The sequence below is a fragment of the Rhopalosiphum maidis genome, chromosome 4, assembly GCF_003676215.2.
Source record: "Rhopalosiphum maidis isolate BTI-1 chromosome 4, ASM367621v3, whole genome shotgun sequence".
NCBI classification, from domain to species: domain Eukaryota; kingdom Metazoa; phylum Arthropoda; class Insecta; order Hemiptera; family Aphididae; genus Rhopalosiphum; species Rhopalosiphum maidis.
In genome coordinates this window covers 48,615,378-48,630,005 of record NC_040880.1, presented here as the reverse complement: position 1 = coordinate 48,630,005, position 14,628 = coordinate 48,615,378, and the positions used below count along the sequence as shown (strand labels likewise).

The window sequence follows — 14,628 nt, the reverse complement described above, 5'->3', positions numbered from 1 at the left end:
AACATTTCATGCTTTATGACCATCCATTTATATAACGGATGATTTTAAACAGATGTAACACTAAAGCTAAAATGTTACATAACTTGTTAGATATGTTTTACTGTACTTACAATAACAGAAACGAGAAAAATCAATATCAAAAAAATTAATATAAGTGTAAATTTCTCATTTTGTTACACATTGTAATGTAATGTATGTATTACACACGGTTATAATATTTATTATAAAAAATACATATATTTATATATTTGATATAAGTAATATTTATTACAATCTCTAGAGCATTAAGTTAAATATTGAATGAAATTACTTAGAATGTAGTTGAATAATAAGGTGTCAAAATTGATGATACAATAGTAGCAGCTAAGAAGACCACATTCTGATTTAATTGTTGGTACATTGATATAATTATAAATACAGATATCTTTGATTCGGTCGGCAGCTGCAGATATTATTGTATACTAGTGTTAATTTAGAATTTTAAATAAACTATTTAGAAACATTATGTGGTAACTGAAAATTCAACAATATGGGTTTGTTTCATCTTCTGAATAGTCGATCCGAATATCAGTTTTGAAATAATACACAACCGATTATCAACTATCGGTGATGTCCACCTATGCGATAAGAAAAAAGAGTAGCGAATATTGTGGCGGGCCGGAATCGAGAGGAGGCGCATGGTGTAAGGTGGTTGCTACGAAACATCGATAATTCCAGAGGCGCACACTGGTTAAACTCTGTGGGACGACGCCGCCAGTGGCATCGTATCCGCCGCTTGATGTGGACCACCGTTTTTCCGCTTTCCATTCGCGTGATCATAACTGCTCTCGTATGCACGCGTGTAAAATAACCGTCAATAATTAATCATTCAAATCACAAACAATAGTCGATTTTACTATTATATAGTGTACGTTTCCGATAAATAAACCACCGCCGTTTTCGTATACGTACTTGTGTGAGAACCATATCGGCCGTGAGATCAGTTTTGTACGGAAAGTTACAATAATGTTTGGCTTTTTTTAATAATATTGTTTTTTCTCACCGATCGATGAAAGAAACATGAACCAGTTGGTGGACACAAATAGTGAGTTAATATTATATTTGTGTTTATTTATTTATTTATTTTTTTTTTGCAGCAACAGCAGCATTTCTATTACTAAAAATTTTACATATTTTGTATTTTAAGTATTCGTTGATATAATTTAAAACCGACTTAATTTACAATTTTCTAAAAATTTATTGTTAGCTTTATTGTAGGCTATAGCTACTTTAAACCATTACGTTTTAATAAAAATATATGTTAGAATATGTTCCTATTGTAAAGTATCTAAAAATTATCAATTAATATTACCTATAAATTATACAAATCTATATATCTAGATTATAAGGTACTTAATTTAGGTATAATTGCATAATATGTAAAATCTATATGAAACCATTGGTCCAAATGTGTCAAAATATAACCGCATTATCTTCATATTAAATAAACACGATTGGATAAAAAAATGTAATAAATAAAATCTACTCCATTGTACATAATATATATATTATGTATTTTAAAGTATTTAAATGGCTCGTATAAATATGTTTAATTGAAATGTTTTAGCTGCTGAAATTATAATATAATATACATAAAAACATTGAATATCAAAAATGTATGATAAATTATAATTTAAACCTAAATTTATAAATTTATATTTTGAAATTACTTTTATAAAAAAAAAATATAAGTATATTATGCAATTGTAATAAATATTTTAAATAAAAGATACAAGTGGAATTTGGTAAAATTTAGGATAATTGTCGAATATAACAAGGGTGGAGGCTTTGTTTGTAATAGATCATTATTGATGACTGCTGTATCAGCATATTTATATAGGTAATTAATTCTATTCAACTGTCTTATTTTAGTAGTTGATGTTATAAAATATTTTAGAAAATATATACAATGAAGCATATATTTTATTTTTATTGAAAGTCATTATGTAATATAAAAAGATACAAACATTTTAATAATTTTTATGATAAATAAACTGTTCGTCGAAAAATCGATTGAAGTTTTTGTTTCAAGTATTGAAATATTTATAATAAAACATTTTAATTGCTAGAATAAAATAACACTTAGGATATTTTATTCAGTATATTAACATAGATAATGAACTGTGATGTGTTTTTAAAGTAATTTTAGTCATTGCATCATATTTTTTTTATAAATCAAGTAAATAAACATTTAACTACACGCCTGATACAAAATAATATTAAAAATTCTTTATTTCTTAATTTACCAATATTAATTTATTGTAACAATAACAGCTCTTTTATTTTTATTGATAAACAAATAATTTTTTATAAATTATATTAACTGAATTATCTGAAATGGTGCAATGATTTATATAAAGTATCTCTGTGATAATAATTTTCTTCTTAAACTGTGTTAAAAAAAAAAAAAAAAAAAAATAGTCATTTCATAAATGTAACAAAATAAACTCAACAATAATCATCTGTTATAAATGTTATAATGCACCGCAGAAATGAAATTGTACTCAAATACTTATATGAAGTATTCTATATCTGATATTGGTTTAATACACGAACGTTTGGTTTAGAAAAATATTAAGTAGACGCTAAAACTATAGAAGAATTTATAATAATATAATCTCTATTGTTAATATTTCGTTTTTTTATTTCGTTATAATTAACTACAATAGGTTCAGTAGGTAATTTTTATTTAGAACCTCGTATTATGAAAACACGGCAGCTTAAAATACACTAAACCTAAAACGAACACGAAAAAATCTTAAAATCCTTTCAGACACACATAAAAACCATTTGTTTCAACCCATTCCATTTAATAAATGGTTCCCTTGTTAGTGACCCGACGAATGTCCGTGTACGTGATGCTGGACAATCCCAACTCAGTATTTATTGTTAAATTCGTTCGTGATATAATTCGTTATACCAGTGAATTTTATTTCCCCTTGTTATCATCATTGAAAACGATCGAACTAAAATCCAATACTCGTATGTATACAATCTGTAAAATATATTTTAAAATGTGTGAATTCGTTCGTATTTTATTTATATTTAATTGATTTCAATACTACTAACAATTTTTCAGTAAAATGTATATACCTGATGTTTATAGATAAATAATAGGCCATGTGTGTTATGTATTATTTACTATTTATGGTAGGAATGCAATAATAATTTAAAAGGTATTTTTTATAGATTACACAAAACACTGTTATTAGCTATTTATATATTTTAAATTCTATAACTACAATAAATGTGTTTTAGTTTACAATGTATCATTGAGTTAATCTTTTTTATTGAAAATAAATTATAAACTTTTTTAATATTTAATAAAATAGTAAACATTATGATGGAGGTATTCTAAATCTGTCTTATTAACAGTAAAAAATAATAATAAAATAATAATTCAAAAAAAAAAACTAATACCTATGTAATAATTGATTATGGTAACTACTTTATCGTTGAACGAATTATTTATTATAAGTGTATACATATAGCATTATAATATTGGGTTAAGTATGAAAATCAGTTCGCAATAAATTATAAAAACGAATTATTTTTATATACTTTGTTCTATTACACAATTACTAATTAAAAATAATAATTTATAATAAATAAAATAACTTGAATGCTCATTAGCTCATTGATAGACTCAAGTGTTTTGATTTAACTATGGTTTAGGTCGATGACAGTGAGACGCCGACCTTTATCATAAACATCTTATTATAATATTTAGTTGGTTCTTAATAAGGTAATATTGCTTTCGTAATCCGCAATTTAATTAAAACTATTAAAACACTAAAATATTTTTATAATATTGTTTAGTAAAATGTCGATAAAGTGCTCTACGTTATAAATGATCCTAAGCTATGTCTTAAATAACATTATTCATAGTAAAAAATATAAATCAATTTCATTCAAATATTCTAACACGGCGCTCTGGGTAGTTAATATTAGTACTATGGTGTGTAGGTGACAAGTTTTAAGAAAAATATAAAAATTATTTTTATTTAAGATATTTACCAATATGAATTAATTAATGTTATATATATTTTCATTAAAAATAAAATAAACATTTTTGTGATTATTAAAAAATATTGAACAGCTTAAAAACGGTTTTTGGAATAGTAAATAACTTATATTTTATAATAAGTTTCTTATTTAGCCAATTTTCTTATAAAAAAAATTAATATACTTATACATTTTCAGTAATATAATCATTCATCATAACAAATTCAATATTATATTAAAAATCATCTGTTAGAAAAGAATATTTATTTGATATCTGATATTCTTAAAAGCGTTATTCAATGAAAAAAGAACGTCTGGCACTGGTTATAATAAAATATATCTTACATATTAATTCAATATGTTCAGTTTTATAGTTTGTTGATAGTTATGCATTTTTTATGTAATTTATTATTTTAATCAATATTCGATTTTTAGTTACAAAATAACCATTTTATTTTTATAAGAAGAGTTATAATATAATTTTTTATATTTAATACAAGTACAAGCTTAAAATTATTATGAAGTAAGTATAAATTTAAAAAAAACTATTATCAATTCAACATTTTAAATTAAAAGTTAAAAACTCTATTTTGAGATATATGAATAAGCTAATATTATAAACGATTTTTTTTTTGCATTTTCACCATTTTATAATAATAATACTAACGCCTCACATTTTTGACTGAGTATAATTAATAAACTATAACAGTATTATTGGACATACTATCGTATGTAATTTATTAATTTATGTGTTCCGTTTCTTCGTGATAATATGGCAATATATTGTACACATAAGTATGTTAGTAAACATTTTTAAAATTTATTTAAAATCATTTTAATGAGGACACAAATTTTAAATGTCGATTAATAATAATTGTAAAATTAACAAAATAATAAATTATACACATTGCATGTTCGTTTAAAATTACATAAATATTTCAATAAATATTATAAATTCCAAATTTCTATTTTAATATAAAAAGGATATTGGTAAAGTATGATGGATAAATATATTCAGTTCTACGCATATATTCCAGTCGTCTTGTTTATGAGCTTTATGAGTCATTTCGAAGCAGCTGAAATTATGGTATTTTATTTAGCTATTAACCTATGAGCATTAGCGTTATACGATCGGCTACTGTAATAATTATGATAATAGTCTTTCCATTTTTAAAAATACATTCCACAGAAATATACTCTAAGTTAATTATTTATGAATGGGTATAATATTCATTAAATAAGTCTTATTTCTATATAGTAGCGTTGTAAAAAATCCATTATTTCGCTATTATTTAGATCAACGCAGATTTATTTAAATCTTCATTTTTGTATATTAGAATAGATTACAAAGTATCTTTTAAAAATAAGACTCATTTTATCGAATAGTTTTAACGTTTTTCAGAAAATTAGAGTTTAACAGTGTTATATATCAATATATTTTATTAGTAAAACATATTAAAATGAATAATCCCTATCATTAAGCTTACTAATATCTCGTTGTTAATAGTATACTACTTACTAAAAGTTATGACTCGAAGTCTATCGCCACAAAATGCTATTGCCTGGCATTATTTGATCCATTCGTGGTAAACTCATTTTTGTATCGATTAACGAATATTTATTTATTGAGTTTATTCAGTTCGGTAGTTCTAAGAACGATGTCATCTGCATAAGCTAGTGATTGAACCTTTTGATCACGTAACCAAAACCTTGTGGAACTTTGTTTTCGAAGCCATTTATCACTTTGCGCAATACAAGGTTAAATAATATTGGCTGTAAGCCATATCCTTGTCTCAATCTCAATCTTAAACTCATCTGTAACACTACCAACAACATTCATCTTAAGAATAGTATTCTGCTGTCGCTGTACCAATATCACCAGAAATATAATATAATATTATTTTACAAAGTTTTCATTATGTATTTCATTTAAAAAGTTTGTAAGTTTTGTCAACTAAAACAAATAAACTAAATATGTAATATTTGGATCGCGAAAGGCGTTTTATATCATCAGATTATATTTTATAACATCTATAAATTTAATGAGAATCATATTGTATACGTTTCATCTTAAGTATATCCTCGATATCATTAAAAATAAACATTTTCAAAATTAAATTTTAGTTATATGAGTTAATGCGAATTGTTGATTTTTTGAAATAAAATAAGCATTATATTTGAATTTAATGATAATTATATAAGCTAAAAATGAATAAAAAAATATGCACTATCTCCTTATTTAAAAATTAACTGCAACTAGATAGATTGTCTTCTTTGACCACAGTTGTTAATCAATTATTATATAATATAAATCAAAATTGTATTGTGTGAATTTTAGTGAAGTGATTTTAAAATATATTTTAAAGTATATATTTAGTATATTTATTTTATGAACGATATTTTCACGTTTAGAGTAGAGTAATAAATGCGACCTTTGATAGAGGGCTATTATAGGGAATTTAATGCGTTTTTTGACAAAAATACTTAGAATAGATCCCGAGTGAAAACCACACGTTTGGTTATGCTATAGCTATTTATGTATATATACGTGGATACAAAGTTAATTGATGTCGATCGGTTTAGGATTACTATGGTTTTTCAATATACATGCATAATATACGTCACAGAAATACGTAGCATTCACTATAAACTTATTAACTAGTAGTGGTTAGACTTACATACAACTTTCCAAACACTCAAAAATCTAATAATTTGGAAGATTTGTAACAAATATTTTATTCCGAAGGTTATAACGGACCGGTATTTTAGTAACCTATACCTATACGTCTTTTAATTAGTTGGAATATATTTCATTTATTATCAATGTTTAGCTATTATTTAATTAGTTTGTATATTCATTAACATACTGAGATATGTAAAATAAAATATAAATAATTATTATCTTATTCTTGATAAATTAGGTAGATAATATTACTTAAAAGTTCTGTTAGAGCAATATTACGAAAAATCATATAGTTTAAGATTTGGTGCATAAAATATAAGGTATTTAGGTAATATAGGTTTTTCTTTATAAAATATTATAATACATTTCGTGTATTTAGAGTAAAAAGAAAATTCAATGTTTTATTCTGTTTGGTGTTGTTAAATGTGTAACATACAACATCAAATACTATATTATATTATTATACTGCAAGATATATCATAATATATTTTAATTATTTGATTATTTTAGATTGAGTTACAACACAGTGTATTGAAATGCATTAGATTTTTTTTTTTTTTTTGCTATAAGATATTCGATACATTCGGTTTAAAAGATATATAGCATGTTTTTGGCTTTTTCCAAGAAAAAAAAATCTCCATTTAAAAACGTTTTACTTATGCTCAGCGCGTTCCATTCCAGCAAAATATAACAACAACTTCTGAAACCTAAACAATGAACACGATATTTATTAGTATATCGATGAAAAACATATTCAAATCAGTAGCGGTATCAGATCAATACTGTTCAATTTGGACGGACAAAGTTAAGAATGGCCTTATTTTTATGTACATTACCTGGGTCCTGTGAACCTCATTGACGACCCTAGGCAGTATTATTTCATAGCTCGACCCAAGATATTGCTTTACCTACATCAATATTTTAGCTCACTGTATTTCCGCCCTTTTTACATGGGACTATGTATGCAGTACTGCAATGACATGTCAGTATCATGCGGATTTCGAATAAACAATTTACAGTATTAACAAGAAACTACCTGTAAAGTTTTTTTTCGTATCTACGTGGTTTTTTTCACAATTGTCTGGTAGGATGCCCGAAGTCATACATATATAAAACTGAGTTTATGTTGTACGACAACTTTTTAACGGCTCAGTATTATTTAAGTACATATTTTAAACAAATTTATCATAGTCAATATTATAGAAAACAAAATTCACACTAATAAATTATACTAAGCTTAAATAATTGTTTAACTGCTAGAAAGAAAGCTATTGGATTTAGAACAATATGCTTTTTATTTTTATGAAACAACTACTGGTATAGGATAGTATTTTAAACCTTGAAACTGATTGAAATCTTATTCCTCTTAGTTAATACTGTATAAATACTGTTAATTTCAATTATTTTATTTTAATATTTTAGTATTGTAGAAATTAGTATCAATCGATTATTTTATCATGATCTAATGACTAGATTTTGATTTAATAATATGAAAAATAAGTAATATACAATTATTTTTTATATGATATTTATTATATTATTTATTTTCTTTTTAAAAATACTTTGATATTCTCGTCAAGCTTAAATTTTATAATTATTTAACATTTTAAGACTATACATTTTGTATTTATTTTAGTATTGTAAAATGTATACAGTATGTTATTGTACAAGTATAATATAGTATGATGTATATCTGTATAATATATCAATATATTATACTATAGGACTTCAATAATTACATAAATAACACGATGAACAGTGTGTTTTTATTATTTTAAACATTCATTTTTGAACGTACAATGTTATTGCCTTCTTATATTTAACTTTATCTTAATATATAAATTATTATTGATTTATACGTATTGAATAATATAAAAACTTGTATAAATATTAGTTTTATAATTGAAGTACCGATTTTTCTATTATTTATTATATATATTGTTTAATAAATTGGTTAGTAAAATAAATACATTTTCGTTATAATAATATAAATCCAATAATTATTTCAATACTTTAAGTTGAATGAGACACATATGTATGACTATAAAAGTTATATTTATCTTCTTATTGATCCCGATTAATGAAAAAATAAATTTATATTTGATGACTAACCGACGATTTGCTAAAAAAAATAATAAATATTATGATTAAGTTATTTTTAACAATTATATTTAAAAATGCTTATAAATAAACATTTTTTGGTATTCGTATATAACACCGTTTAAATGTGTAAGATATTATCTGATGTCTATTATTTAAAGAAATATATTTTAAATACGATAATAATAATAATAATAATATATATATATACATAAAGTATTACTTAGTATGTAATTTGCACATTAGAACTCGATCATTTAAGTATAATCTATTTTATTGAAAATTGTTTAATGTTAAATATTTCAGTTTGTAATAAATTATTAAACCAAATATATAATTATTGGTTTCCTGTGCGATTAATTGCGTAAATATTCACGATTAATATGGAAATTTCTTAAAATTGTTGGGCTATATTAATATTTATTTTAACCTTTTCTATATTACTCAAAAATAATAATGGAATGAAAAAAATGTATTTAATAACCAATTTATCGAGGGGTATAGAGGATTTATAAAATTATTTATGTATTATACTTTTTAAATTTATTATATAATACGTATTTTTGCAAATAAATTATAATATGTTATGTAAAAATAAAAATAAATATTTAAACTTTAATTTGTATTTAATTTCAAATTTTTATTTATCGGGTAGTTATTTAAGTAAAGTAAATGCTTGATAATAGGCGATAATGGTCACCTGTTTTTTTTACTATAAACTACATCAAGATAATATAGACTGTGAATGTACTCGATAATAATAACTCTCATACATCTCTAGTTTTATGATCTTGACATTTCTAAATTTCCATAATATAAATACACATACAGTTGAATTTTGATAACTTTAATCTCGAGGGGAATAAAAATAAATTCAACTGATATATTTTTGAAGTTATAATATATACCTCAGATATAACTTATATACACTCCAAGGAGTAATAATTAAATTTGAGTTATTAATGATTTTGAGTTATCGAGGTTGGTATTATGAATCAACATGTAATTGTTTGTTTGTTACTATCGTCCTGATTATCTACATACGTCTGTATAGTTGATACTCATATAATTGTGTATAATTTGAAAAAAAAGTTCGTGGAATAGTCAACAGCCCACGCTGAATACCTCGTTAGGTAACGCCTATAACTGGTGATACTATAATTAAAATAAATTATGTGTATAATCTGAAAAAAAAAGTAAAATTATAAACGAAATGACGACTTTGTATATTAAAAATATATAGAAGTAATCTGTGTTGTAATAAATCAATTCTTTATGTAAATATTTTAATAAAATATTAATAATACGCTATGTATAAAGTTAGTTAGTTTTTAGTTATTAATAATATATTTAAATAAAACCAGAAATATAACTTTATAGTTTATATTCCCCACTTGATCTTACTTATAAATAAAATTCGAAGGCCTATTATGACGTGTTGATGTATATATTTCCCAATTAAATTAAGCATTTTATACACATTGTTTAGGAATTTGATAAAATTCTTAATTTTCTATTTTGCCCATACAATTAAAACACATAAATACATAATATAGTATAACAATAATTAAATAACTAAAAAAATTAATTTGTTAAAGATTTTTAATATTTAACCAAACCTTATAAATTAACCTTTTCCACTTACACTAACAAATATTAATTTCGGAACGTGTAAAAACTATAACGAATAATTATTTTAATAAGTATGTAGTGAAAGTTTATTTTATCTTGTCATCATTATAAAAATTACATATTTAATTTTGTAAAATGGCCATTTAATAGGAGTCATTAAACTATATTTGAAAGAACACGTTAATAATGTACCTACTTCGTTCAATGGTTAATCAAGATTCAAAGAAATTAAAGAACCCAAGTTAATAAAATCAATACTATGATGTAATATTTGTACGTGAATTCTTCAAATAACTTTTATAATAAATCCAATAAATTACTTTTCGATCATAATTCACTTTATGTAGTTTATTATTTTGATGACGAAGAAAAACCAAATTATAACCTGATTTATACGAAATTGAATAGAATTTATTAATATATCTAATTAATATAAAATAGACAGAAATACTCCATTTATCCAGGTAAAATATTAGCTTTAGTCTGTAAAAATTTATAGTTAAGTATTTATTATTTTTCAATTATAGTTTATTGGTATTTTAAAAATAAAATTATAAACATTGAAAAGCAATATGAAAATATTATAAACAAATTAAAATATATTGAACATTTTTAGAATTTTCTAAACATTTTTTATTTCATATTCATTTTATATTGCACGATGAGTTGTGTCTATTAATAGATAAAAATATGTGATTGATAATAATTGTTAATATTTTTATCACCAAACAAGATGTCAAAAGTTTAGTTAATTATTAAAAATATAATGATTTAAAATAACTAAATGAACTCACCTGGAAATTATACACGATTTACACTTTCTATTTGTCATTGCCAAACCGACAAATGCAAAGGTACAAAGACGACAAAAGATTTCTCCGATCGGACTCGAATATGTCGTATAATAATTGTTTTATTTATATTTTAGGCAGAGAAATAATTACAAATATACATTTTGGTGTAATGTGTCTAATGGGTGTAGATTTTTGAAGCAAAATATGTTTTGTGGACAAAAGTTGCAGATGGAAGCAGTAGTGGTTGCCGTGTGCTCTGGTTGTCGATAAATAACTATTATCCTTTGAGTACGACTCTTCTCGAGCACTGACTATGGCCCGCCGCCGACGGATATTAGCCGCAATTTCCTGAAAGCACTCTAATGGATATTGCCGTGCGGTTTCCTCCTGAGCCTTTTCTCCGTAACAATTAGGATTCGGCATTTCAATCTCTTCATGACCACATAGTCCGGCAATTTGTTTGGTTTCTATTTACCTTTATACTACCTTTCCGTCGCCGAAACGTTTCTAACTGTTCGCGACTCACGTGAAAGTGTCGATGTGTAGATGGTATATCAGTGGTAGCTACTGACCATATACGACGGTCTATCTATCTTTACCACCACCACCGCGATGATGCGATTTACTTTTGGTTTGTCTGGGTAAAATGTTTAAAGTCAACAAACTGATTAAAGCTTTTGAACGGTAAAAACTATCCACAGCTCTTTCTCCGTTAAAAATTATATTTAAATATGTGTCTGTAATCAATTTATTATTATCGTATGGTTATTTTTTTTATTACGGTTTTTTTCTGCGTTTTGTGCAAGTACGTAAGACGTACACCACGCCATAACAACTGTGATGAACTTGAAGTCCAACTATGAAGAATACGAACTTAAATGACTATATGTATTAAGTTTGAATGGAAAACAAACTGAAAATGAAAACATTATTTTAAGTATATCTTTTCCGTGTTCTTTTTATACCTCTACAAAAATCACTTTCTTGTTAAGCGGATTCATTTTTAAACATTAAATCGTTCACGTTAATCGGAATTTAAAAGGAAAACATTTATCATTGTTTTAAATACACGAAGAAATGGAAATGTATTTTGTATCAAAAGTTCTCTGTTTGAATAGCATTAATGCTTAAACTGTCAGCATCATTATTCTTATTATTTATACGATTAAAAACAATAAATAATCAATACAGTATAAACATTGTATATTTTCTAACGAGTGTTGATCAATTTCCCTCAGACTAATGCACCAGTTTCCCTTACATATATTATTATATACATGATAACAATCCGTAAAATAGGAAAGGCAAGTATGTAAATAATAATATATAAAAATAATAAAAATTGTGTGAATAATAATAATAGCTCACCTGATACAAAGAAGAATTTTACCAGAATGTAGACACGTCTAAGAATAATGTATAATGTATTTATTCATTTATTACACCTGTTCATATTAATTTTATATTTTTTATCCTTTATGCTATATTTTACTTTTTTGACAAATATTAAATTGTATGTCACTTATAATTATTGTATTTACATTATTATTATATAGATATTAGCCTCCTCTATTTTATGAATCGGTATTATAATTATCTATATAATAATATGTAAGGGTAACTAGTGCATTTTTCCCTAGCTAGAAGGGAGAAATTAGTATTATTTTTGAGGACGACTGGTATACACCCTTCATAGGGTGTTCTATAATATTGCATTGTTGTATAATTTAATAATAATCGCAACACCTAGAAGTAGTTTAGTTTATAAATTAAAAAAAAAAAAAAACAATACATTAAATAATAATTACCAAATAAGAGTTTTTTCAGGATTACTTTAAATAAAAATATAGTTCTTATTATTTTAAACTAAATAATTTAAATGTAACAAACATCAATGTAATTTAAATAACCATTATCTGATTTTTAAATCTCATACTTCACCGGTGAAGCTTATACATACCACACACTTTTCGTTTTCAATATAGCTGAAAGAGTTAACATAATTGGCCAAAATTATAACAGTGGGACTTATTTAAAATGCCATATTCAATTATATTAAATATGTTAGAAAAATTAAACTAGCAAAAAGTCAATAGAATCACTATTGATGAATATGAAATTTCAAGTTTTGGCATTTTTTAAAAATTATTCATTGTTACCTATTATAATATTTCAATAGATACTATTGTAGGTATATTATGGTAAGTTATACAATTTATATGACTTACCTAATAATCTTTTAATATAACAAACATTTAACCATTTCAATTTTTAACAATGTATTTGGTTATACCTAATACAATCTCTAGTATAGTAATAAAAAGCTATGAAAAATGGAAAAATGAAATATTTGGATACAGGTTATTAAAATGGAAGAAAAGTAATGAAAAAACTCTCCTAACCACCAACCTTTATATAAATAATTTTTCATATCCTTTTCTCATTCTGAGTTTAAAGTTTCATACTGTTTGTAAGTTTTTTGGGTTTCACTTGCATGTTTTTATAATATACCAACCATAAAAGTCACATCAATAGTCAAAACTGTATACTAAATAATATGAATGTAATACATCATAAAAGCATAGTTGATAATTTGTTCTTAACTTTAAGTATTAAATAAAGTTGTACCGCCATATAAGTATAGTTTGTACATAATTAGTAAATCTAACTATACGTATGCAGATAAATGATTATTACATTATACTTACTTATGTTTTTATTTTATTTAGCCGAGTAAAAAATCTATTCAATATAATAAACCTCAGCCATTATTTATTTAAACATTTGTTTAACTGTATAACTAATTATATGAATAAATAAATATATATAATATATATATATATATATATATATATATATATATATATTATTTAAAATTCATATTAACATTATATTTTTTTTATAAATATTTCTAAAGAAAGTTTAATTTGTGCTATAATTCTTTCTTAAAAATAAAATGATTTGAACATGATGTTATGCCACTAAAATATAGCAAAGTTTAATTTTCAATTAAAGAAATACTTTGAATTTTAATAATATTATTATTATTATTGCTAATGTATTAAAAATTATAATATGTATATGTGTATTACCAATTTTTTTTTTATAAATGTTCAATAAATTAAAAAAAAAAGAATTTTTACAACAAAAAACTAAAAAAACTAAATTTTTTGTATGTTTAAAGAGCATTACGTGACAACTTTTATTCCTTTAATTATTATTGAGATTTTGTTCACGAACCTATACTTATCTTTGAAATAGTTTAGTAGGAACGTTTTCATTAATATCTGAATAAGTGATTCCACATTTCAGTCACGTAATTTTTACTTCATACAATGTTTGTTTATAATTGGTTATCAAAACAGTTTTAAAAAG

The 14,628-nt window shown here is 23.8% G+C and overlaps 1 protein-coding gene across 1 annotated transcript in view; it reads left to right on the top strand.

Annotated features, from left to right (window-relative positions):
- Positions 1-772: 772 nt before the first annotated feature.
- LOC113557213 (5-hydroxytryptamine receptor) overlaps positions 773-14,628 on the top strand; it is a 187,523-nt gene continuing 173,667 nt past the window's right edge. The window contains exon 1 of the mRNA XM_026962598.1: positions 773-1,084. The gene's annotated coding sequence lies outside the window, so the exon portion shown is untranslated. The remainder of the gene's footprint in view (positions 1,085-14,628) is intronic.